This window comes from Pleurodeles waltl, chromosome 8, assembly GCF_031143425.1.
Source record: "Pleurodeles waltl isolate 20211129_DDA chromosome 8, aPleWal1.hap1.20221129, whole genome shotgun sequence".
Taxonomy (NCBI): Eukaryota; Metazoa; Chordata; class Amphibia; order Caudata; family Salamandridae; genus Pleurodeles; species Pleurodeles waltl.
The window spans coordinates 68262767-68288234 of NC_090447.1; the positions used below are offsets into that span (position 1 = coordinate 68262767).

The 25468-nt window shown below is 46.5% G+C and overlaps 1 long non-coding RNA gene across 1 annotated transcript in view; it reads left to right on the top strand.

Annotated features, from left to right (window-relative positions):
- LOC138249056 (uncharacterized) overlaps nt 1–25468 on the top strand; it is a 174617-nt gene that overhangs the window by 76509 nt on the left and 72640 nt on the right. The window contains exons 2-3 of the long non-coding RNA XR_011194690.1: nt 10015–10044; nt 15606–15635. This is a non-coding gene — a long non-coding RNA (uncharacterized lncRNA). The remainder of the gene's footprint in view (nt 1–10014; nt 10045–15605; nt 15636–25468) is intronic.

Consider the following 25468-nt stretch of genomic DNA (forward strand, 5'->3'; position numbering starts at 1 on the left):
TTGTGTAGATTACAGAGGTCTCAACCAGGTAACTAAAACTGATGCTCACCCTATACCCAGGGCAGATGAGCTCATAGATACACTGGCATCTGCCAAGTATCCAAGCACCTTTGATTTGACTGCAGGGTATTGGCAGATCAAGTTATCAGAGGATGCTAAAGCAAAAACAAACTGCACTTTCAACTATTGGAGGGCACTACCAATTCACAGTAATGCCGTTTGGTTTGAAAAATGCACCTGCCACTTTTCAGAGGTTGGTGAATACAGTCCTGCAAGGGTTGGAGGATTTTAGTGCAGCATATCTGGATGATGTAGCTGTCTTTAGCTCCACCTGGGATGATCACCTGGTCCACCTATGGAATGTTTTGGAGGCCCTGCAGAAGGCAGGCCTCACTATCAAGGCTTCAAAGTGCCAGATAGGGCAGGGGAAAGTGGTTTATCTGGGACAACTAGTAGGTGGAGAACAGATTGCACCACTTCAGGGGAAAATCCAAACTATCATAGATTGGGTTCCCCCTACAACTCAGACCCAGGTGAGAGCCTTCTTAGGCCTCACTGGGTATTACAGAAGGTTCATTAAGAACTATGGCTCCATTGCAGCCCCACTTAATGATCTCACTTCCAAGAAAATGCCTAAAAAGGTATTGTGGACAGCTAGCTGTCAGAAAGATTTTGAGGAGCTGAAACAGGCCATGTGCACTGCACCTGTCCTAAAAAGCCCATGTTACTCCAAGAAATTCATTGTTCAAACTGATGCATCTGAATTAGGGGTAGGGGCAGTCTTATCGCAACTCAATTCTGAGGGCCAGGATCAACCTGTTGCTTTTATCAGCAGGAGGATGACCCCTAGAGAAAAGTGTTGGTCTGCCATAGAGAGGGAGGCCTTTGCTGTGGTCTGGGCACTGAAGAAGTTGAGGCCATACCTGTTTGGCACTCACTTCATTGTTCAGAAAGACCACAAACCTCTACTTTGGCTAAAACAAATGAAAGGTGAAAACCCTAAATTGTTGAGGTGGTCCATATCTCTACAGGGAATGGACTACACAGTGGAACATAGACCTGGGAGTACCCACTCCACTGCAGATGGACTCTCCAGATATTTCCACTTAGACAATGAAGACTCATCAGGTCATGGCTAGTCTTATTGTCCTTCGTTTGGGGGGGGGGGTTGTGTAGGAAAGTACCATCTTGCCTGGCATGTTACCCCCATATTTCACTGTATATATGTTGTTTTAGTGTATGTGTCACTGGGACCCTGCCAGCCAGGGCCCCAGTGCTCATAAGTGTGCCCTGTATGTGTTCCCTGTGTGATGAGTAACTGTCTCACTGAGGCTCTGCTAACCGGAACCTCAGTGGTTATACTCTCTCTGCGTTCTAAATTGTCACTAACAGGCTAGTGACCAATTTCACCAATTCACATTGGCATACTGGAACACCCTTATAATTCCCTAGTATATGGTACTGAGGTACCCAGGGTATTGGGGTTCCAGGAGACCCCTATGGGCTGCAACATTTCTTTTGCCACCCATAGGAAGCTCTGACAATTCTTTCATAAGCCTGCCACTGCAGCCTGAGTGAAATAACGTCCACGTTATTTCACAGCCATTTACCACTGCACTTAAGTAACTTATAAGTCACCTATATGTCTAACCTTCACCTGGTGAAGGTTGGGTGCTAAGTTACTTAGTGTGTGGGCACCCTGGCACTAGCCAAGGTTCCCCCACATTGTTCAGGGCAAATTCCACAGACTTTGTGAGTGCGGGGATACCATTTCACGCATGCACTATACATAGGTCACTACCTATGTATAGCGTCACAATGGTAACTCCGAACATGGCCATGTAACATGTCTAAGATCATGGAATTGTCACCCCAATGCAATTCTGGCATTGGGGAGACAATTCCACGATCCCCCGAGTCTCTAGCACATACCCGGGTACTACCAAACTGCCTTTCCCGGGGTTTCACTGCAGCTGCTGCTGCTGCCAACCCCTCACACAGGTTTCTGCCCTCCTGGGGTCCAGCCAGGCCTGGCCCAGGAAGGCAGAACAAAGGACTTCCTCAGAGAGAGGGTGTGACACCCTCTCCCTTTGGAAAAAGGTGTCAGGGCTGGGGAGGAGTAGCCTCCCCCAGCCTCTGGAAATGTTTTGATGGGCACAGATGGTGCCCATCTCTGCATAAGCCAGTCTACACCGGTTCAGGGATCCCCCCGCCCTGCTCTGGCGCGAAACTGGACAAAGGAAAGGGGAGTGACCACTCCCCTGACCTGCACCTCCCAGGGGAGGTGCCCAGAGCTCCTCCAGCGTGCCCCAGACCTCTGCCATCTTGGATTCAGAGGTGTGCTGGCACACTGGACTGCTCTTAGTGACCAGGGCCAGCAGGTGACGTCAGAGACTCCTTCTGATGGGCTCTTACCTGTGTTACTAGCCTATCCTCCTTCCTAGGTAGCCAAACCTCCTTTTCTGGCTATTTAGGGGCTCTGCTTTGGGGAATTCTTCAGATACCGAATGCAAGAGCTCACCAGAGTTCCTCTGCACTTCTCTCTTCACCTTCTGCCAAAGGATCGACCGCTGACTGCTCAGGATGCCTGCAAAACCACAACAAAGTAGCAAAGACGACTACTGCAACCTTGTATCGCTGATCCTGCCGCTTTCTCGCCTGTTTCCTGGTGGTGCATGCTCTGGGGGTAGCCTGCCTCCTTTCTGCACCAGGAGCTCTGAAGAAATCTCCCGTGGGACGACGGAATCTTCCCCCTGCAACCGCAGGCAACAAGGAGACTGCATCACCCCTCTCAGCACGACAAACGTGGTCCCTGGAACACAGCAACTCTGTCCAAGTGACTCCCACAGTCCAGTGACTCTTCAGTCCAAGTTTGGTGGAGGTAAGTCCTTGCCTCCCCACACTAGACTGCATTGCTGGGTACCGCGTGATTTGCAGCTGCTCCGGCTCCTGTGCACTCTTCCAGGATTTCCTTTGTGCACAGCCAAGCCTGAGTCCCTGACACTCTAACCTGCAGTGCACAACCTTCTGAGTTGTCCTCTGGTGTCGTGGGACTCCCTTTTGTGTCTTCGGGTGGACTCCGGTTCACTCCTCTTCCAAGTGCCTGTTCCGGTACTTCTGCGGGTGCTGTCTGCTTCTGTGAGGGCTCCCTGACTTGCTGGGCACCCCCTCTGTCTCCTCATCCAAGTGGTGACATCCTGGTCCCTCCTGGGCCACAGCAGCATCCAAAAACCCTAAACACGACTCTTGCAGCTAGCAAGGCTTGTCTGCAGTCTTGTTGCGTGGGAACACCTCTGCAAGCTTTTTCACGACGTGGGACATCCATCCTCCAAAGGGGAAGTTTCTAGCCCTCTTCGTTCTTGCAGAATCCACAGCTTCTACCATCCGGTGGCAGCTTCTTTGCACCCTCAGCTGGCATTTCTTGGGCATCTGCCCTCTCTCGACATTTTCGCGACTCTTGGACTTGGTCCCCTTGTTTCACAGGTACTCAGGTCCGGAAATCCACTGTTGTTGCTTTGCTGGTGTTGGTCTTCCTTGCTTCCTTGCAGAAATCCCCTATCACGACTTCTGTGTTCTCTGGGGGTTATAGGTGCACTTTACACCTACTTTTCAGGGTCTTGGGGTGGGCTATTTTTCTAACCCTCACTGTTTTCTTACAGTCCCAGCGACCGTCTACAAGCTCACATAGGATTGGGGTCCATTTGTGGTTCGCATTCCACTTTTGGAGTATATGGTTTGTGTTGCCCCTATACCTATGTGCTCCTATTGCAATCTACTGTAACTTTACATTGCTTGCATTACTTCCTTTTGCTATTACTGCATATTTTTGGTATTGTGTACATATATCTTGTGTATATTTGGCATCCTCATACTGAGGGTACTCACTGAGATACTTTTGGCATATTGTCATAAAAATAAAGTACCTTTATTTTTAGTATATCTGTGTATTGTGTTTTCTTATGATATTGTGCATATGACACCAGTGGTATAGTAGGAGCTTTGCATGTCTCCTAGTTCAGCCTAAGCTGCTCTGCTATAGCTACCTTCTATCAGCCTAAAGGTGCTAGAAACACCTCTTCTACACCAATAAGGGATAACTGGACCTGGTACAGAGTGTAAGTACCCCTTGGTACCCACTACAAGCCAGGCCAGCCTCCTACAACCGCGGCCTGCTGAATACTCCACAACCTAACCCTGCAATGGAACATCCCTTATATCACAGAGGATGGAGACCCTGAAGTGCCACGGGATGAAGATTTTGGAATACCAATGGATGATAATAGGGGTGAAAAGGGAGGAGCTGACTTGCATCAAGATCTCATAAACAACTTCCTCTTATGAGTGTAATTGTTTTGGTAACATGTAATAACTTGGAGTGTAACAACAACCTATGTTGTTTGTTGGAGAAAATATCAGGGAGGGCAAAGTCTGGCTGATCCAGGTGGAAGGTGTTTATTGATCAAGGTTCTGACACATGGTCACTATGTTTGTGTTGCTTTTTTGCTCTGATGTTTGTCATGGATTGTGTTCTCCAAGAGTTAACTATCTGAATTGCCTTATCAGTATAGATTGTCAGCTAGTGTTCCTTTTTTATGTTTTAGGTACCTGCACCATGGAATAATCATTTGGACATTTCAGAGTTATGACATTTGTGGGCATATGGGTATATGATGCTGTTTGGAAGTACAATGGGGATCATGGTTGTTCCTGGATATGACAGACACAGACTTTAGGTGTACAAATCCTCTACCAGGACAGCTTACACAGAACTAGAATGGAAGTTATGAGGAATCCATTGGACTTGTTCCGTATCATTTGGTGGTCAAAATACAAAACGTGTGCCATCATGTGCTCCATAAAGATGTATTGTGGAGCCAAAACAGGCTATGCTCCCTTCAGATTGGCTAAATCCTTATTGTGTGTGATGAGTATGCAGCTGTTGATGTGTCTCATAATTGTACGGCAAGGTGCTTGTAGCATGACACAGATATTTGTTGGTGCCATACCACCAGATTCTGGAAATATGGATTGGAATGATCCTGTGATAAGAAAATGTAGTACTACCATGTACTATTGGTGTTATTGATAAGGAATTCCCTCCACGGGCTCAGGGATATGGCTCCAGCTAATGAAATAGACCAATTTTGTTTTGCCTATTCAGAAGGAAATTATCAGATGTAGCCCCTCCTTCCATATTGTTAAATTCTGCAAAGTAAATTGTGACCACTGGCACTAGTGTCATGTATGATTTGTTACGATTCTGACATAATGCCTAGCTATTGTTGGTGCAATGGATAAAGATGGTATATGAGAACAGACTTTTATGTATGTTTTGGTGAGACATTGCTATGATCCTGAGCTAAACATTGTATATATCTAACATATCTATTCTTACACAAGTAGAAATTAATGCCATTGTCAAGTTCATATGGAAGTACATGCATACATTGCTAGATGTGAGACAGGCAACAGCAGGCAATGAGTTTCAGACTAGTTGATTTATTTTAGTAAACAAGTGAAAAAAGAAGCTTTGTGAAGAACAAACATGAACAACGAAAAGTGAAGTCAGTCATGGTAAATGAAACCATAATTGTGGTTGCCAAATTATTCCAAGTCCAATGGCCAAAATAATACTGCCGTCAGAAAGGTTGATATGCCCCGAACTAGTCTGCAGAGTAAAACTGTTATACACACTGGAGGGAATTAGGTTTGCGGTTTCTTAGTGGTAGAGGTATTGCCATCTTCAACTCCTGGGAATTTGCAGAGATGTCCACGCTTGCCGGTGCAGGGAGGATCCACAGCTGCAGGAAAGGGGTATCTGGGGGTGTGTCTTCCTCTGACAGAGTCTCCCTTCCTGTGGCTGCAGCAGATGTTTATGACCCTCATGTATTTGGATCACAGGAAGAGGTAGATGGTGCTATGAAAGTCCTGCACAGGATTGTATATATGTCCATCAGCACCCCTATTTGGAAGCTCATGCTAAAGTTAAAGGCCTTCATCTGCTAGTGTGTGTCCCTCTGCCACCGCTTCATCTCCTGGTGTTTGGTGAGTACCTGGCCTATCACGCCGTGAGACTCCTGATAGGCTTCCATGCCTTGGGACTCCTGATAGGCTTCCAAGACTTGGCCGATGTTGTCCTGAATGTGAGTGGCCCTAGAGGCCTCACTCTGCCAGCCCACAGTTACATTTCAATGACACCTCACACCATGAGCCTGGCCAAGCTTGTTCACTCCCAGTGGTTCCTGGCTCCTCTGTAACTGGGGTGGTGATTGTTACATCAGGATCCAGTCGGGGGCACACAATAGTCATTGATGTGCTAGGTACACAGGTTGTGGTGTACGATTTTGGCTGAGGTACTGTAGCTGGGGTGGGAGGTGTGGTTGTAGGCCCAGTAACATTCACTGTTGCTGTCTGCCTAGGTTGACCAGATCACCAGCACTCATCTAAATCACCAGGAGTATTGTCATCTCTGAAGTCTTGGTCCTGGGGTGGAGTTGGGGGTCTCTTGTCTGTCCAACCTCTGGGCATGTGCTCTGCCACATCGACCTGTTGGAAATAGAAAATCTTGTTATTGGTGGAAGTGTGTAATCTACAACCTAATCTTCTGTGACACATTAAGTAGAAACCTAGAAGAAGACAAACTAGGTAGAGATTATAATTGTGCTATATTGCAGTGATATCAAACTTTTTGACAAGACATTTGTATACCTAAAACACATATACTTATATTAAGCAGCTCATTAGATGTCATGAGATGTTGTTTTTGTATTGAGGGATGAACATGACATCTCACAAACATTCATGCCAATACAGTGGGGAGTTAACATGTATATTTGACCATTCCAAGGCCTAGCTGTTTACAAAATTGGCAATCACACAACTTGGTTGTATATTTTATAATAGTTGTCATGTGAGCAGTACAGAGTCAATGGGTCTAATCTGCTGAGTTGACTTATTGCCTTGCAAATATTTGGGCCACACACTTGATATGGTATCACTCATTCCATCATTTGTTTCAGTTGAGGAGACCAGGACAACATAAAACAAAGTAGGCAGAAATGCCTCTGAGTAGAGTATTGTAGGTAGATTGCTCACTCCCTGATAAAAGGACATCAGTTGTGATATGTCAGACATGTGGGAATGGTCAAAACCACAATTTTGTTATGTTTACAGTTACAAAAACAGGGCCTCAGTGTAGTTGTGCTACTTACAATCTGTACTTTCAACGCATACAAAAGGGTTAGTGTAACATACCTGTTCACACAATGCAGTTGGGATGTATAATTACCTAGAGACACATCTCATGGGTAGTATTTGCTACATGCAATCTTATATGCAACAATACACCCTGACACTGAAAAATAACATCTCTGATACTCTGGGGATTACATGTTAGGAAACTAGGTAGACAGAATGATGGCAGAAGCTGGATTAGGTGCAAACAGAACATTGAGGCTGTGTGACAGTGACATGTAACCTACCAGACTCTAGCAGACCAGGTATTCCTGTCAAGCCTTCAGGAGGTAAGAGCTGCAAGACCTTCTCCTCCCACTGAAACTGTCTGATTGGGGTACCGAGAGGACCACCACCAGTCATCTGGGCCTCCAGGTATTGCTTGGAGGCCATGGAGTGTTCCTTCCCCCTCACCTCTTTCCTAATTTCTTCCTGTGTGCACAACGTGGTACCTACAGCATCCACTGTCTACTATTCTGGACCACAAGCCACTTTTCTGACAAATGGTGGTATTTTGAACCTCTGCTCCAAACAACTGTGGCTCTGCTCTTATTATTTCATCCACCAAGACTTAAAACTCTGCCTCTGAAAAACATGGATATTTTGGCCATGATATATCCCCAAGTTAAAGTTAGTAGGAGCTCAACAAAAACTACAGAAAGGGATGATAAAAAATAAGTGCTGGCAAAGTGTGTGGTGAGTGGTAATAGGTATGGGGAAAAAGGCCTGCCTCCTTCTCTCACCAAAAGGTGCCCAAATAGCTGTTCTCCTGTGGACTGGCAAAGGATCATGGTCTGGATTGGGGTATGTCTTAAAGTATGATTCGCAGGTGTGTCCACTTGGGCAAAGAACATCAAGTGTGTTGTATTTGTATCCATCCAACGGTCACTGTTATGGTGCACTGCTGAGCACGTACTGCAACACCCTACCTCTGTTGGGGAACCGCCTCAAGGAGACCAACAGTGCCACTGTGTTTTTGTAATCTGCTCGTCGGGAAGCCATGGCCCTGCCGACAGCAGAGTACAAAAGTAGCAGTTCAGGCTGCATGCATCATAACTGGGCGGGTGAAAGACCACCGACTCAACAGTGTACTTGGGACCACAGCCAAGGCGGTCTGGCAATACAACCGCCAAACATGTAATCAGGCTGTGTTGTCTTTTACCTATTTGATGTTGTGTTGATATTAAATACTTTACACACCTCTCTCCTAAGTTAAACCTAACAGCTCATGGGACAAACTACCAAGAGTTGAGCTAGAATTAATTTATTGAGACCTTGACTGGACCTTATTTGAGATTGTGACCTTATTACTAAGTGTGGGTGCCTACCTGTCCTTTCTAATAAACCACTTTCCAGCACCCTCAAATTACTCCCGGCATTACACGCTTTTTTCTTACCACGAAATACAACTTCAGTTCCAAAATGGAAATGAGGAGGCATTTCGTGCTAAGAAACAGTGTAAATGCCGCAGAAAATGAATAGTGAATACAAGCAGCCTCTTGCCCTCTATAAATGTGTTCTCATTGTAGGAAGTTTTACTCCAAATAAGTCTTAATCACAGGAGGAGGGTCAATATGTAATTATTGGTAATTTAGTGTCAAAGAGTAATGAAGAATTACCAAAAAATATATGTGCCTTCAACAATATATACATTATATACGCTAATGCATAGGGGGCACTAGTTATAGTTACTTCAGGACACCAGTTATAGTTGCTTTAAATAACTAAACATGATTACTTTTTGGTTTTGTTAATTCTGTACACTTAACTGACATAGGCATCTAAATTATCTAACTATAATATCACAGTAACCTTAGTATTTTTTTAGTGAATGTGTGTTTGTGTGTGTGTGTATGTGTGTGTGTGTGTGTGTGTTTGTTTCTATACAATATACATAAAACACATTGGTGGGTGTTTACATATCATACATTTATATTATGCACTATTTATAATTGTATTATATATGTATGTCAATAGGGATCTTTCTGGTATTTGAAACTATTGCTTGCATTACATACAGTGGGGCAATGGTGATGTTGTCAAATTGTAATTATGGGTACTGGAATGTGCATGATTTCCTACTGGTTGATGATCACTCATAAAGGGGTCTCAACAAGCATTGGCCTTCTTGTCTGCCATGACATAAAAATCTGCCACATCGTTAAAAGTGTCTCTAGCAAGCCTGCTAAAAGCCACATTCTTTATTATTAGAATTTCAACTGCTTCTTTCCACAGGATTACATCATCAGATTGCATGCTATCGCAACAAATCTCCACCTGGCATATTCCTTAAAATCCTGCTTTAATAACTGGTCTTGAATCCACTTTTACTTTTACCCCCCTACCCTTATTTATTTTGAATGCACCTGGGCTTCCCTTCTACATTCTAGATTCTGCATTCCTCTTCTGTATATAAATAAGTTTTTTTTTTCACTTTACCACAATATCTATCAATTTTAGCAAGTACTTGCTTCTCAAATAGTCACTTCTAATCATCACACTTAAGTCACTAATGTACTGCAAAGAAACCAGAGTAAATACATGGAAACTGCTTAGAATGGTTTCTTTTGGCTTGCAAGGGGAACACTAAATAACTAATGTTCTGCTCGACGTAAAGGCCAACTGGTAAGAACTATATACATGCAATTTCAATTTCAATGTATTTACAGTTATAACAAGACTGAGTTTGGTAGTCATCTATGGGCATTGAATTTTGGAGAGGTGATTTTTATAAGTGGTTTTAAATATAATTTAACCTCTATTTGTTTATTGCTTTACTAGGGTCCAGGACTTTTAGGCGGTTTAGTCAAGGTATGACATTATTGTGATTGTTAAAGGATTATGAATTGGATTATGGATTTGATTTGCCCAAGAAGGGCTTAAAAAAAGGATATCCTTCACAACGTGGCAGTGTGAATGAAGTTCAACTCCAGCTGGTGCCACCTTTTGGAGGCTGACCATACTCAATCTTCTTGCCGAAAGAAATGACCGCACTGCATACTGTGAGCTCCAAAGTGTATTTTGTTCAACAAACATCAAAGCAACTGTCCAATGTATTTCAACCTGACGGTTTCACTCAAAGGTGGCAAGTCCCTCATTAATGTCTAGTCTTATACTCTCTGTCCAACCTGACCATTATGAGGCATTATGGAACTTGCATCTGCAGGTATAACCATGTAGTGAGACTGTAGGAAAGTCCCCTCTTTTTGGCATGTTACCTCCAATTTCTGCCTGATGTCAGTGTGTTTGACTGTTGTTGGAAAATGGGTTATTGGTAAGGGCAGGTAAGTACTTACACATAGCAATAGGCCACTAACCTCCACTTAGGTCCAGTCAGGTCTCAGTAAATTAAACCCAGCTCAACCCTTGGTAGCTTGGCAACGAGCAACAAGGCTTAACTTAGGAGACAAAGCATAAAGCATTCTAATATCACAAAACAGTAATTAAATAAAACACAGGAAATAGTTTAAAAACCCAAAATCAATTTATAAAAATAGGAAATATTTTTATCTTTAAAATGACACCAAAACGAATAAAATCGGATAAGGGGAACCGCAGATATGAATTTTTAAAGAATTATTGCTTTCTAACGCATAGAAACAAAAAGTGCCAATCTGGTCATCTGGTTGCACCTCGACCGGGGCGAAGTCAAAGTTTAAGGCTGACCGCGGTGGAGCCCGGCTCGGCTACAGCCCGCGGGAGGCCTCAGTCAAAAGTTTACCTTCGGACGTAGTCGTTTTTTCGAGATGAAAATCCTTCGACCGGGGCAATCCTGAATCTTGATCCGACGTCCTTTGAGCCCTCCTCGGATACGCTGGCTGGGAGGTCCCGTTCAACTTCCTACGTTCGGACAGTCAAGTCTCTTTTTTGGAGATTTTCTTCACCGGGACGAACCTGCAAGTCAGGCCGGGTCGCGGTTGAGACAAGCCGGCTAAAGTTGCTGCGGCGGGTCGGTCTCTCTATGGAGCTTTTTTCCAAAAGTTCTCCAAAGTTCTCCAAAGTTCTCCAAAGTTCTGGATTTTTTTCCAGATGTCCTTTTAGGTCCTTTTGAGGTCCACAGTTCACCCCAAGGTTCCAGAAGCTCTGAGTTGGTGCAGGGGACTCTGTGCCCCTAAGGCTGGGTGCCATGTAACTATAAGCAGGGACCTTAGAAAAATAGTTTTATAAGCCCTGGTGAGGTAAAACAGCCAAATTCGTTTTCCCCTCATTGTAGTGAATGGCCTCCATAGGCTAGAGTGGGGAGACTCTATTTTAATTTTAAAAGTCCCCTTAAGTGACAGATACCAAGTGTTTGGTATCAAATTAATGGTTATAATAAATCCCACAACTCCAGTTGTTGGATTTAATATAACTTGTTCAGGTAAAGAGTTTTAAACTTTACCTGAAAAGTTGCCAACTTCAACCCTGCAGTGTTTTTGCTGCTGTGCTCTGATTGGCCAGCCTCTGGCAGCCTGGCCAGGCTGCCTTGATGAGGTGTGAAGTGGCCTGGCTTCACACAAAGAGATGTGCCTGTGGGAGGAGATCTCCCCTCAGCAGATGGTGAGGCAGGAAGGGGGAGGGCTGCCAAACTGGTCTTCAAAGGCAGAGAAGGACATTTGGAGAAACCCAGCAACACCCCCACATCCTGCAAACCCAGACAACTAGGTGCCCCCTTGATTAGATTAGGAGAGGGGAGGAGAGGAGTGTGTTTAGGATTTTTAGCCACACCGGTGGGTGGCCTCAGCCAGATGTAACCTCCAAAAATCACTTTCAGCCATGATGGATTTTTGAGGAATGTTGCTCCCTGGGATTGATTTTTGCCACACTTCCCAGGAAGTGGTCATCACAGGGGGAAGGACCCTGCACCTGATTGGAGAACCAGGAGCCCCCTGTTTTTCACCCAGGAGCAGGGATAAAAGTGGCAGACCTGCACCCACACCTCAGTTCCCCTTCAGATTCCATCAAGGAAGAACCACAGGAGAAGAAGGACTGCCCTGCTGGACCCCTGGCCTGCACCTGGACCCTGTACTCTGAAGGACTGCACCAGCTGCACACTTGGGCTTCACCACAAGAAGGACTTTGCCTGGCTTCAACTGGTTCAAGGAGGGACTCCCTGTTTGCTACAAGTGAAAAATTGCTAACCAGAGTCTCCTGCACCAACTCCTGAAGAAACCGACCAGCTGACCACTGTCCAGTGGCCAAAAAGGAGTTTGAGCCAGGTGCATTCTGGGAGTTGTAGTCCACACCCCAAAGGATAATCTCAGGTCTTCTGGAACCTTGGGGTGAGCTGTGGACCCCCAAAAGAACCTTAAAGGAACATCTGGGAGAATATCCAGAAGTTTGGAGAAGTTTGGAGAACTTTTGAAAAAAGCTCCATAGAGGGACCAACCCACGGCAGCAACTCAAGCCGGCTTCCCTCAACCGTGACCTGACCTGACTTGCAGGTTCGTCCCGGTGAAGAAAATCTCCAAAAAAAGAGACTAAGGGGGTCATTACAAGCTTGGCGGGCGGAAGCTGTAACTGCTGTGCGGCCGCCAATGCAGCCGCACTCCCGTGCTCCCCATTACAACATCCCCGCTGGGCCAGCGGGTGCAAACCTAGTTTACGCCCGCCGGCCCAGCGGGGATGCAGCCTCAACATAGGAGCCGGCTCCTAATGGAGCCGGCGGTGTTGCGGCCGTGCAACGGGTGCAGTTGCACCCGTCGCATTTTTCACTGTCTGCTACACAGACACTGAAAAATAACATCTCTGATACTCTGGGGATTACATGTTAGGAAACTAGGTAGACAGAATAATGGCAGAAGCTGGATTAGATGCAAACAGAAACATTGAGGCTTTGTGACAGTGACATGTAACCTACCAGACTCTAGCAGACCAGGTATTCCTGTCAAGCCTTCAGGAGGTAAGAGCTGCAAGACCTTCTCCTCCCACTGAAAACTGTCTGATTGGGGTACCGAGAGGACCACCACCAGTCATCTGGGCCTCCAGGTATTGCTTGGAGGCCATGGAGTGTTCCTTCCCCCTCACCTCTTTCCTAATTTCTTCCTGTGTGCACAACGTGGTACCTACAGCATCCACTGTCTACTATTCTGGACCACATGCCACTTTTCTGACAAATGGTGGTATTTTGAACCTCTGCTCCAAACAACTGTGGCTCTGCTCTTATTATTTCATCCACCAAGACTTAAAACTCTGCCTCTGAAAAACATGGATATTTTGGCCATGATATATCCCCAAGTTAAAGTTAGTAGGAGCTCAACAAAAACTACAGAAAGGGATGATAAAAAATAAGTGCTGGCAAAGTGTGTGGTGAGTGGTAATAGGTATGGGGAAAAAGGCCTGCCTCCTTCTCTCACCAAAAGGTGCCCAAATAGCTGTTCTCCTGTGGACTGGCAAAGGATCATGGTCTGGATTGGGGTATGTCTTAAAGTATGATTCGCAGGTGTGTCCACTTGGGCAAAGAACATCAAGTGTGTTGTATTTGTATCCATCCAACGGTCACTGTTATGGTGCACTGCTGAGCACGTACTGCAACACCCTACCTCTGTTGGGGAACCGCCTCAAGGGGACCAACAGTGCCACTGTGTTTTTGTAATCTGCTCGTCGGGAAGCCATGGCCCTGCCGACAGCAGAGTACAAAAGTAGCAGTTCAGGCTGCATGCATCATAACTGGGCGGGTGAAAGACCACCGACTCAACAGTGTACTTGGGACCACAGCCAAGGCGGTCTGGCAATACAACCGCCAAACATGTAATCAGGCTGTGTTGTCTTTTACCTATTTGATGTTGTGTTGATATTAAATACTTTTCACACCTCTCTCCTAAGTTAAACCTAACAGCTCATGGGACAAACTACCAAGAGTTGAGCTAGAATTAATTTATTGAGACCTTGACTGGACCTTATTTGAGATTGTGACCTTATTACTAAGTGTGGGTGCCTACCTGTCCTTTCTAATAAACCACTTTCCAGCACCCTCAAATTACTCCCGGCATTACACGCTTTTTTCTTACCACGAAATACAACTTCAGTTCCAAAATGGAAATGAGGAGGCATTTCGTGCTAAGAAACAGTGTAAATGCCGCAGAAAATGAATAGTGAATACAAGCAGCCTCTTGCCCTCTATAAATGTGTTCTCATTGTAGGAAGTTTTACTCCAAATAAGTCTTAATCACAGGAGGAGGGTCAATATGTAATTATTGGTAATTTAGTGTCAAAGAGTAATGAAGAATTACCAAAAAATATATGTGCCTTCAACAATATATACATTATATACGCTAATGCATAGGGGGCACTAGTTATAGTTACTTCAGGACACCAGTTATAGTTGCTTTAAATAACTAAACATCATTACTTTTTGGTTTTGTTAATTCTGTACACTTAACTGACATAGGCATCTAAATTATCTAACTATAATATCACGGTAACCTTAGTATTTTTTTAGTGAATGTGTGTTTGTGTGTGTGTGTATGTGTGTGTGTGTGTGTGTTTGTTTCTATACAATATACATAAAACACATTGGTGGGTGTTTACATATCATACATTTATATTATGCACTATTTATAATTGTATTATATATGTATGTCAATAGGGATCTTTCTGGTATTTGAAACTATTGCTTGCATTACATACAGTGGGGCAATGGTGATGTTGTCAAATTGTAATTATGGGTACTGGAATGTGCATGATTTCCTACTGGTTGATGATCACTCATAAAGGGGTCTCAACAAGCATTGGCCTTCTTGTCTGCCATGACATAAAAATCTGCCACATCGTTAAAAGTGTCTCTAGCAAGCCTGCTAAAAGCCACATTCTTTATTATTAGAATTTCAACTGCTTCTTTCCACAGGATTACATCATCAGATTGCATGCTATCGCAACAAATCTCCACCTGGCATATTCCTTAAAATCCTGCTTTAATAACTGGTCTTGAATCCACTTTTACTTTTACCCCCCTACCCTTATTTATTTTGAATGCACCTGGGCTTCCCTTCTACATTCTAGATTCTGCATTCCTCTTCTGTATATAAATAAGTTTTTTTTTTTCACTTTACCACAATATCTATCAATTTTAGCAAGTACTTGCTTCTCAAATAGTCACTTCTAATCATCACACTTAAGTCACTAATGTACTGCAAAGAAACCAGAGTAAATACATGGAAACTGCTTAGAATGGTTTCTTTTGGCTTGCAAGGGGAACACTAAATAACTAATGTTCTGCTCGACGTAAAGGCCAACTGGTAAGAACTATATACATGCAATTTCAATTTCAATGTATTTACAGTTATAACAAGACTGAGTTTGGTAGTCATCTCTGGGCATTGAATTTTGGAGAGGTGATTTTTATAAGTGGTTTTAAATATAATTTAACCTCTGTTTGTTTATTGCTTTACTAGGGTCCAGGACTTTTAGGCGGTTTAGTCAAGGTATGACATTATTGTGATTGTTAAAGGATTATGAATTGGATTATGGATTTGATTTGCCCAAGAAGGGCTTAAAAAAAGGATATCCTTCACAACGTGGCAGTGTGAATGAAGTTCAACTCCAGCTGGTGCCACCTTTTGGAGGCTGACCATACTCAATCTTCTTGCCGAAAGAAATGACCGCACTGCATACTGTGAGCTCCAAAGTGTATTTTGTTCAACAAACATCAAAGCAACTGTCCAATGTATTTCAACCTGACGGTTTCACTCAAAGGTGGCAAGTCCCTCATTAATGTCTAGTCTTATACTCTCTGTCCAACCTGACCATTATGAGGCATTATGGAACTTGCATCTGCAGGTATAACCATGTAGTGAGACTGTAGGAAAGTCCCCTCTTTTTGGCATGTTACCTCCAATTTCTGCCTGATGTCAGTGTGTTTGACTGTTGTTGGAAAATGGGTTATTGGTAAGGGCAGGTAAGTACCTACACATAGCAATAGGCCACTAACCTCCACTTAGGTCCAGTCAGGTCTCAGTAAATTAAACCCAGCTCAACCCTTGGTAGCTTGGCAACGAGCAACAAGGCTTAACTTAGGAGACAAAGCATAAAGCATTCTAATATCACAAAACAGTAATTAAATAAAACACAGGAAATAGTTTAAAAACCCAAAATCAATTTATAAAAATAGGAAATATTTTTATCTTTAAAATGACACCAAAACGAATAAAATCGGATAAGGGGAACCGGAGATATGAATTTTTAAAGAATTATTGCTTTCTAACGCATAGAAACAAAAAGTGCCAATCTGGTCATCTGGGTGCACCTCGACCGGGGCGAAGTCAAAGTTTAAGGCTGACCGCGGTGGAGCCCGGCTCGACTACAGCCCGCGGGAGGCCTCAGTCAAAAGTTTACCTTCGGACGTAGTCGTTTTTTCGAGATGAAAATCCTTCGACCGGGGCAATCCTGAATCTTGATCCGACGTCCTTTGAGCCCTCCTCGGATACGCTGACTGGGAGGTCCCGTTCAACTTCCTACGTTCGGACAGTCAAGTCTCTTTTTTGGAGATTTTCTTCACCGGGACGAACCTGCAAGTCAGGCCGGGTCGCGGTTGAGACAAGCCGGCTAAAGTTGCTGCGGCGGGTCGGTCTCTCTATGGAGCTTTTTTCCAAAAGTTCTCCAAAGTTCTCCAAAGTTCTGGATTTTTTTCCAGATGTCCTTTTAGGTCCTTTTGAGGTCCACAGTTCACCCCAAGGTTCCAGAAGCTCTGAGTTGGTGCAGGGGACTCTGTGCCCCTAAGGCTGGGTGCCATGTAACTATAAGCAGGGACCTTAGAAAAATAGTTTTATAAGCCCTGGTGAGGTAAAACAGCCAAATTCGTTTTCCCCTCATTGTAGTGAATGGCCTCCATAGGCTAGAGTGGGGAGACTCTATTTTAATTTTAAAAGTCCCCTTAAGTGACAGATACAAAGTGTTTGGTATCAAATTAATGGTTATAATAAATCCCACAACTCCAGTTGTTGGATTTAATATAACTTGTTCAGGTAAAGAGTTTTAAACTTTACCTGAAAAGTTGCCAACTTCAACCCTGCAGTGTTTTTGCTGCTGTGCTCTGATTGGCCAGCCTCTGGCAGCCTGGCCAGGCTGCCTTGATGAGGTGTGAAGTGGCCTGGCTTCACACAAAGAGATGTGCCTGTGGGAGGAGATCTCCCCTCAGCAGATGGTGAGGCAGGAAGGGGGAGGGCTGCCAAACTGGTCTTCAAAGGCAGAGAAGGACATTTGGAGAAACCCAGCAACACCCCCACATCCTGCAAACCCAGACAACTAGGTGCCCCCTTGATTAGATTAGGAGAGGGGAGGAGAGGAGTGTGTTTAGGATTTTTAGCCACACCGGTGGATGGCATCAGCCAGATGTAACCTCCAAAAATCACTTTCAGCCATGATGGATTTTTGAGGAATGTTGCTCCCTGGGATTGATTTTTGCCACACTTCCCAGGAAGTGGTCATCACAGGGGGAAGGACCCTGCACCTGATTGGAGAACCAGGAGCCCCCTGTTTTTCACCCAGGAGCAGGGATAAAAGTGGCAGACCTGCACCCACACCTCAGTTCCCCTTCAGATTCCATCAAGGAAGAACCACAGGAGAAGAAGGACTGCCCTGCTGGACCCCTGGCCTGCACCTGGACCCTGTACTCTGAAGGACTGCACCAGCTGCACACTTGGGCTTCACCACAAGAAGGACTTTGCCTGGCTTCAACTGGTTCAAGGAGGGACTCCCTGTTTGCTACAGGTGAAAAATTGCTAACCAGAGTCTCCTGCACCAACTCCTGAAGAAACCGACCAGCTGACCACTGTCCAGTGGCCAAAAAAGGAGTTTGAGCCAGGTGCATTCTGGGAGTTGTAGTCCACACCCCAAAGGATAATCTCAGGTCTTCTGGAACCTTGGGGTGAGCTGTGGACCCCCAAAAGAACCTTAAAGGAACATCTGGGAGAATATCCAGAAGTTTGGAGAAGTTTGGAGAACTTTTGAAAAAAGCTCCATAGAGGGACCAACCCACGGCAGCAACTCTAGCCGGCTTCCCTCAACCGCGACCTGACCTGACTTGCAGGTTCGTCCCGGTGAAGAAAATCTAAAAAAAAAGAGACTAAGGGGGTCATTACAAGCTTGGCGGGCGGAAGCTGTAACCGCTGTGCGGCCGCCAATGCAGCCGCACTCCCGTGCTCCCCATTACAACATCCCCGCTGGGCCAGCGGGTGCAAACCTAGTTTACGCCCGCCGGCCCAGCGGGGATGCAGCCTCAACATAGGTGTTGCGGCCGTGCAACGGGTGCAGTTGCACCCGTCGCATTTTTCACTGTCTGCTACACAGACAGTGAAAAGCTGCACGGGGCCCTGTTAGGGGCAGTCCAGGGGCCCCCAGGGGCCCCAGGACTCCCCTTACCGCCATCCTCTTCCTGGCGGTGCAAACCGCCAGAAACAGGCTGGCGGTAGGGGAGTCATAATCCCCAGGGCAGTGGTCGAAATATGGGTCTCCGTACCGCCAGCCTGTTGGCGGTACGGATGCCACTTTAGCCATGGCGGTCTCTGACCGCCAGGGTTGAAATGACCCCGTAAGTCCGAACGTGGGAAGTTGACCGGGACCTCCCAGCCAGCGTATCCGTGGAGGGCTCCAAGGACGTCGGATCAAGATCCAGGTTTTTCACCTCGAAAAACCGACTAAGTCCGAAGGTAAAAATCTCCACCGAGGGCTCCCGCGACGCATATCCGGAGAAGAGTTCCAGGAGGTCGGATTGGACTGGCAGGTTCGTCCTGCTGAAGTAAATCTTCAGAAAAACGACTAAGTCCGAAGGTAACCTTTTGACCGGTGCCTCCCGCGGGCTGTAGCCGAGCCGGGCTCCATCGCGTCGGCCTTAAACTTTGACTTTGCCCCGGTCGAGGTGCGACCAGATGACCAGATTGGCGCTTTTTGTTTCTAGGCGCTAGTAAACGATAATTCTTTAAAAATTCATATCTCCGGTTCCCCTTATCCGATTTTATTCGTTTTTGTGTCATTTTAAAGATAAAAATATAATCTATTTTTATAAATTGATTTTGGATTTCCTGTGTATTATTTAATTACTGTTTTGTGATATTTGAATGCTTTACACTCTCTCTCCTAAGTTAAGCCTTGTCTCTCGTAGCCAAGTTACCAAGGGTTGAGCTGGGTTTAATTTACTCAGACCTAACTGGACCTAAGTGGAGGTTAGTGGCCTATTGCTAAGTGTAGGTACCTACATGCCCTTACCAATAACCCATTTTCCAACATTTTTGGTGCGCAGTGGTGGGATCCTGTACTTGTGTTCAGTATCACATTACAGTTTTAAGTAAAACAAATTAAAAATCCTTTAAATTGTCCTAGTGCAAAAAAAAATTTAATTTTTAATTTGGATTCATTTCAATTATTGCATTTTTGTGATTTTTCTAAATTCTTGTTTCTAATTTTTGCAAAAGGTTTTTTGTTGACACAAAACTAGGGAACCATGGAGCTTGATCTGGCTAGCCTACCCACACTGACAGTAGTCCAGCTTAGGGGGTTGTGTACTGCAAGGGGGTTGCCTGCAACCACTGACCTCAGGAAGCATGTCCTGATTAAATCCCTGACAGTATGGGCTGAGGCCCAAGAAGTAGGCCCAGAGGAAGCTCCAGAGGAGGAAGAAGCAGGGGAGGATGCTAGCTCCAACCACTCAGGGGAGGGAGGGCATCTGAGCCTAAGTGAGGAGGAGGAAGACCAGTCCTCACTACACACAGTTACTAGAGTCATACCCAAAGCTAGTTGGGGGAAGGGGGTCCCTTCAGGAGGAGAGAACCTGTCCCTCAGGTGAAGAGAGCTGGAGGACCAGCTAGCATTTATAGCTTTGGAGGCAGAAAAGCTGGCCCTAGAAAAGAAAAAGTGGTCAAGGGAAGAGAAAAGAGATGGTGGCAGCTACAAAGAAGCTGAGGTGTCCATGGGTGGGGGGTTTGCCCCAGATTACCCAAGGGGGTGGTTCCTGCCTATGTAGCTGGGGATGACATAGATAAGTGGCTGGGGGCCTTTGAGAGGGCCCTCCAGATGTGGAGAGTTAAGCCTCAGTACTGGAGTTCACTTCTTTGGGAGTTGGTCCCCAACTTTGGGAGGGATAGGCTCCTAACCTTGAGGGGGAGGAGGCAGATTTATACCCCAGTATGAAGAGATGCTTGATTAAAAAGTTTGGTCTGACCCCAGAGCAGTATAGGCTCAAGTTTAGGGACACCCAAAAGACAAGCACCCAGTCCTGGGTGGACTTTGTGGACAACTCAGTTAAAGCACTAGAGGGATGGATACAGGGCAACAAGATAAGTACCTTTGAGGGGCTGTACAATTTGATTATGAGGGAGCACCTTCTAACCAATTGTGTCCAAGAGAAGCTCCACCAGTATCTAGTTGGTTCTAAGTTGACCAACCCCAGAGAGCTGGGGGAGGCAGCAGATGACTGGTTAAGAATTAGGGTTAACCAGAACCCCCAGGGGGTGATCAGAAAAAGGGAGGACATGGTTCTTCTCAGGGGAAAAACCAAGGGAAAGATGATAAAAACCCCAAGGAATCCTCACAAGAGTCCCTAAAAACTTCTCAGGGTGGGGGACCCCGAGCCATTCCACTTCTAAGGGGAAAGGGTATCAGGGGAAGCATTATGATCCTGTTAAAGCAGGAAAGTTTCAGGAGCTTGCTAAGGCCGGCAAGTGCTTTGAGTCTCATCAACCTCGACACAAAAGAGGAGATGCTCTCTGCTCCAAGAAAGCCCCCCACTGGTGGGCAATCCCAGGGGATTGCTAGTGTAGGGATGCTGGTAGAAGTTGGCCCAGGGCTGGGATCAGGGTACACAGAGGTAACCTTAGTATCCGTGGGTGGGGTGGACATTGCAACTATGGCCACCTTAGCTCCCAGCATGGAGAGGTATAGGCAGAGGCCTAAAGTCAATGGGACTGAGGTGGAAGCTCTGAGAAATACAGGAGCCAGTGTGACAATGGTCACAGAGAAGCTGGTTTCTCCAGAACAGGTCTTTCCTGGTGTCTTCCAACAAGTGACTTATGCAGATAGCAGAACTTAACTCCATCCCATGGCCACGATGAGCCTGGAATGGGGAGGTGTGACTAGCCCTGGGAAGGTAGCTGTAGCTCCTGCCTTCCCAGTAGAGTGTCTGCGTGGAAATTATCTTGAAGCATCTGAATGGTCAGAGGTGGAAAGAAGGGTCCATGCACAGATGCTGGACCTCCCTGAATGGGTGTGTGCTGTGACCAGGTCACAGGCAGCACAACAAAGAAGTGCTGGACACTTGGACCCTGGAACAATGGGCCAAGCCTCCAAGAAGAAGAGAAAGGGCACTGGGTCTGGCTTGCCAGCCCCCACAAGTACAGAGGATCAGTAGGAATCCAAACCTGAGGGGGAGGACTTGACCTCTGAGGGAGGGCCACTTCCCCTGCAAGCTCTGCCTGACTTGGCAGAACTGCAAGGGGCAGGTGGGCCCACCAGAGAAGAGTTGTGCCAGGGACAAAGAGAGTGTCCCACTCTTGAGGGCCTAAGGCAGACTGCTGCCAGGCAAGAACAAGGGCATATCAGTGGGACCCACAAGGTTTACTGGGAGGATGGAGTTCTCTACACTGAGGCAAGGGACCCCAAACCAGGGGCAACCAGGAGAGTAGTGGTCCCCCAGAAGTATAGAGAATTCCTCCTCACTTTAAGCCATGATATTCCCTTAGCTGGACATTTGGGACAGGCCAAGACCTGGAACAGGCTGGTAAACCATTTTTATTGGCCCCAAATGTCAGAAAAAGTAATGGAGTTTTGCAGCTCCTGTGTTACCTGCCAAGCCAGTGGCAAGGCAGGGGGCGAGCCAAAGGCTCCCTTGATACCACTGCCAGTGGTTGGGACTCCCTTTGAGAGGGTGGGGATTGACATTGTTGGTCCCCTAGACCCACCAACTGCCTCAGGCAACTGGTACATTTTGGTGGTAGTGGGCCATGCCACCAGGTACCCTGAGGCAATACCCCTCCGGACAGTCACTGCTCCCAGAGTGGCTAGGGCCCTACTTGGTGTGTTCACCAGAGTGGGATTCCCCAAGGAGGTGGCCTCAGATAGGGGCACACATTTTATGTCTGCCTATATGAAAGCCATGTGGGATGAGTGTGGTGTTACTTATAAGTTCACCACCCCCTATCATCCACAGACCAACGGTCTGGTAGAAAGATTTAATAAGACCTTGAGGGGCATGATCATGGGTTTGTCTGACAAACTCAGGAGGAGATTTGATGTTCTCTTCCCATGCCTGCTGTTTGCCTACAGAGAGGTGCCACAGAAGGGGGTTGGATTCAGCACCTTTGAATTACTGTTTGGGCACCCTGTAAGAGGCCCATTGTGCTTGGTCAGAGAGTCTTGGGAGAAGCCTCTCAAAGAGTCCAAGGAGAATGTGCTGGATTATGCACTGGGCCTGCAATCATGCATGGATGAGTACATGAAGAAGGCATGCAGAATCCTGGAGGCCAGCCAAGAGCTCATGAAGCTCTGGCATGACCAGAAGGCCACCATGCCTGAGTATCACCCAGGACAGCTGGTGTGGGTTTTGGAGCCCATGGCTCCTAGGGCACGTCAGGCCAAATGGACTGGGCCCTATCCAATTGTGGAGAAAAAGGGTGAGTTTGCTTACTTGGTGGACCTTGGCACCCCCAGGAATCCTTATAGGATCCTGCATGTCAACAGATTGAAACCCCACCAGGACAGGGCAGACATGACCATGCTGATGGTCACTGATGAAGAGAAGGAGGAGGAGAGTGAACCTCTGCCAGACCTCCTGTCCTCAAATGAACAAGATGGGTCAGTGGAGGGAGTGGTACTCTCTCCCAAGTTGACAGACCAGCAACAAAAAGACTGCAGATTTTTTTTGGAGCAGTTTGCTAGTCTGTTCTCCCTGACCCTGGGACTCACCAATTGGTGTGTCCATGACATTGACACTGCTGACAGCTTACCTGTCAAAAACAAGCTATACAGGCTGTCTGACCAGGTCAAGGCCAACATCAAAGTTGAAGTGGCTAAGATGTTGGAGCTCAAGGTAATTGAGCCCTCTGACAGTCCTTGGTCCAGACCAGAGCTACTGGTGCCCAAACCTAATCCCCCAAGGTGGGAAGAAGGAATTGAGATTCTGTGTGGACTACAGAGGTCTAAATGCAGTCACTAGGACTGATGTTCATCCCATACATAGAGCTGATGAGCTCATTGATAGGTTGGGGGCTGCCAAATTCCTGAGCGCATTTGATCTGACCTCAGGATACTGGCAGATTGCCTTAAATCCAGGAGCTAAGGAGAGGTCTATAGCAAGGAGTTCATAGTGCAAACAGATGTTTCAGAGGAAGGGATTGGGGAAGTGTTAGCACAAGTTAATGAAGAGGGCCAAGATCAACAAATTGCCTTAATCAGCAGGCGACTACTCCCCAGAGAGAAAAGATGGAGTGCCATTGAGAGGGAGGCCTTTGCTGTGGTCTGGTCCCTGAAGAAGTTGAGGCCATACCTGTTTGGCACTCACTTCCGTGTACAAACTGACCACAGATTTCTCAGATGGTTGATGCAAATGAGGGAGGAGAACCCAAAACTGTTAAGGTGGTCCATTTCCCTACAGGGGATGGACTTCACAGTGGAGCACAGACCTGGGACTGCCCATGCCAATGCAGATGGCCTTTCCAGGTTTTTCCACTTAGCTGATGAGGACTACCAGGGTGTAGGTTAGTACCCATCACCTTTCCTCTGGGGGGGGCAGTGTAGGAAAGTCCTCCTTTTTGCCCTGGTCACCCCCACACTTTTTGGACAGGTACCGGTGGTTAGTAACTCTTGGCTGTGCCCTGGGTGCTGCTTACCAGTCCCTGGGCCAGTGCTCTGTGTAAAGTAGATATGCAAATTAGGCTAATTATAATTGGCAAACTTAACCTACCTACAAGTCCCTAGTATATGGTAGGGCATGGAGGTTTAGAGACCCCAGCACAGGTAGTGCCCCCATAGGTGCACTGCTGAGGTGCCCAGTGTCATTTTAAAGGCAGGCCTGCCTTGCTGGCTACTTTTAAATTAAAGTTACATGTGTGAGGGCACCCCTGCAGTAGCAGAGGTGTCCCCACGACCTCCAGGACCATTTTCCCAGACTTCGTCAGTGCGGGGATGCCATTTTACGCGTGCACTGGACATAGGTCACTACCTATGTACAGCTTCACAATGGTAACTCTGAACATAGGCCATGTTTGGTATCAAACATGTTAGAATCATACCCCAAGGCTTTTTCAAGCATTGGTTGTATGATTCCATTCACTCTGGAGGCTCCTTACTGGACCCCCAGTACTGCCATCCAGGCCTTCTGAGGTTTTCCAGGCAGCCCCAGCTGCTGCTACCTCACAGACAGGTTTCTGCCCTTCTGTTGCTCAAGCAGCTCGAGCCCAGGAAGGCAGAACAAAGCATTTCCTTTGGGAGAGGGGTGTTACACTCTCTGCCTTTAGAAATAGGTGTTACAGGCATGGGGTGGGTATCCTCCCAGAGCCTCTGGAAATGCTTTGAAGGGCACAGATGGAGCCCTCCTTGCATAATCCAGTCTACACTGGTTCAGGAACCTCCAGTCCCTGCTCTGGCGTGAAACTGGACAAAGAAAAGGGGAGTGACCACTCCCCTGTCCATCACCATCCCACGGGTGGTACTCAGAGCTCCTCCAGAGTGTCCCTGGGTTTTGCCATCTGGGATTCCAAGTTGGCAGGGCACTCTGGGAGCATTTGAGTGGCCAGTGCCAGCAGGTGATGTCAGAGCCCTCCCCTGATAGGTGCTTACCTGTTTAGCTAACCAATCCCCCTTTCAGGGCTATTCAGGGTCTCTCTCTTCGGTGGTTCTTCAGATTTGGATGACAAGACTCCAGCCGGAATCCTCTGCATCCTTTACTTCACCTTCTTACTGAAGAAACTGCATCTGGACCCTCCAGGAACTCTACAAACTGCAACAAAGAAGCAAAGGCAACTTCTGCAGCACTGTATCTTCAGCTCCTGCCAGCAATTGAAACTGTTTCCAGGTCGTGCATCCTCCGAGGACTGCCTGTCTTCAGCCTGCACCAGAAGAACAAAGAAATCTCCCTTAAAGTGAAGGAGTCACTTTCCTGCTTCAGCAGGCACTCCTTTGCAGTGCCGACGGGTGGCTTGGGTACCCTCTCCTGAAGAAGTGCTTGGATTCAGAAACATGGATTATGGACTGAAGTGGTCCGACGGTCCAGATGTCCAACTTTGGTGTAGGTAAGAGTTTGCCTCCCCACGCAAGACAGTATACCCGTTCA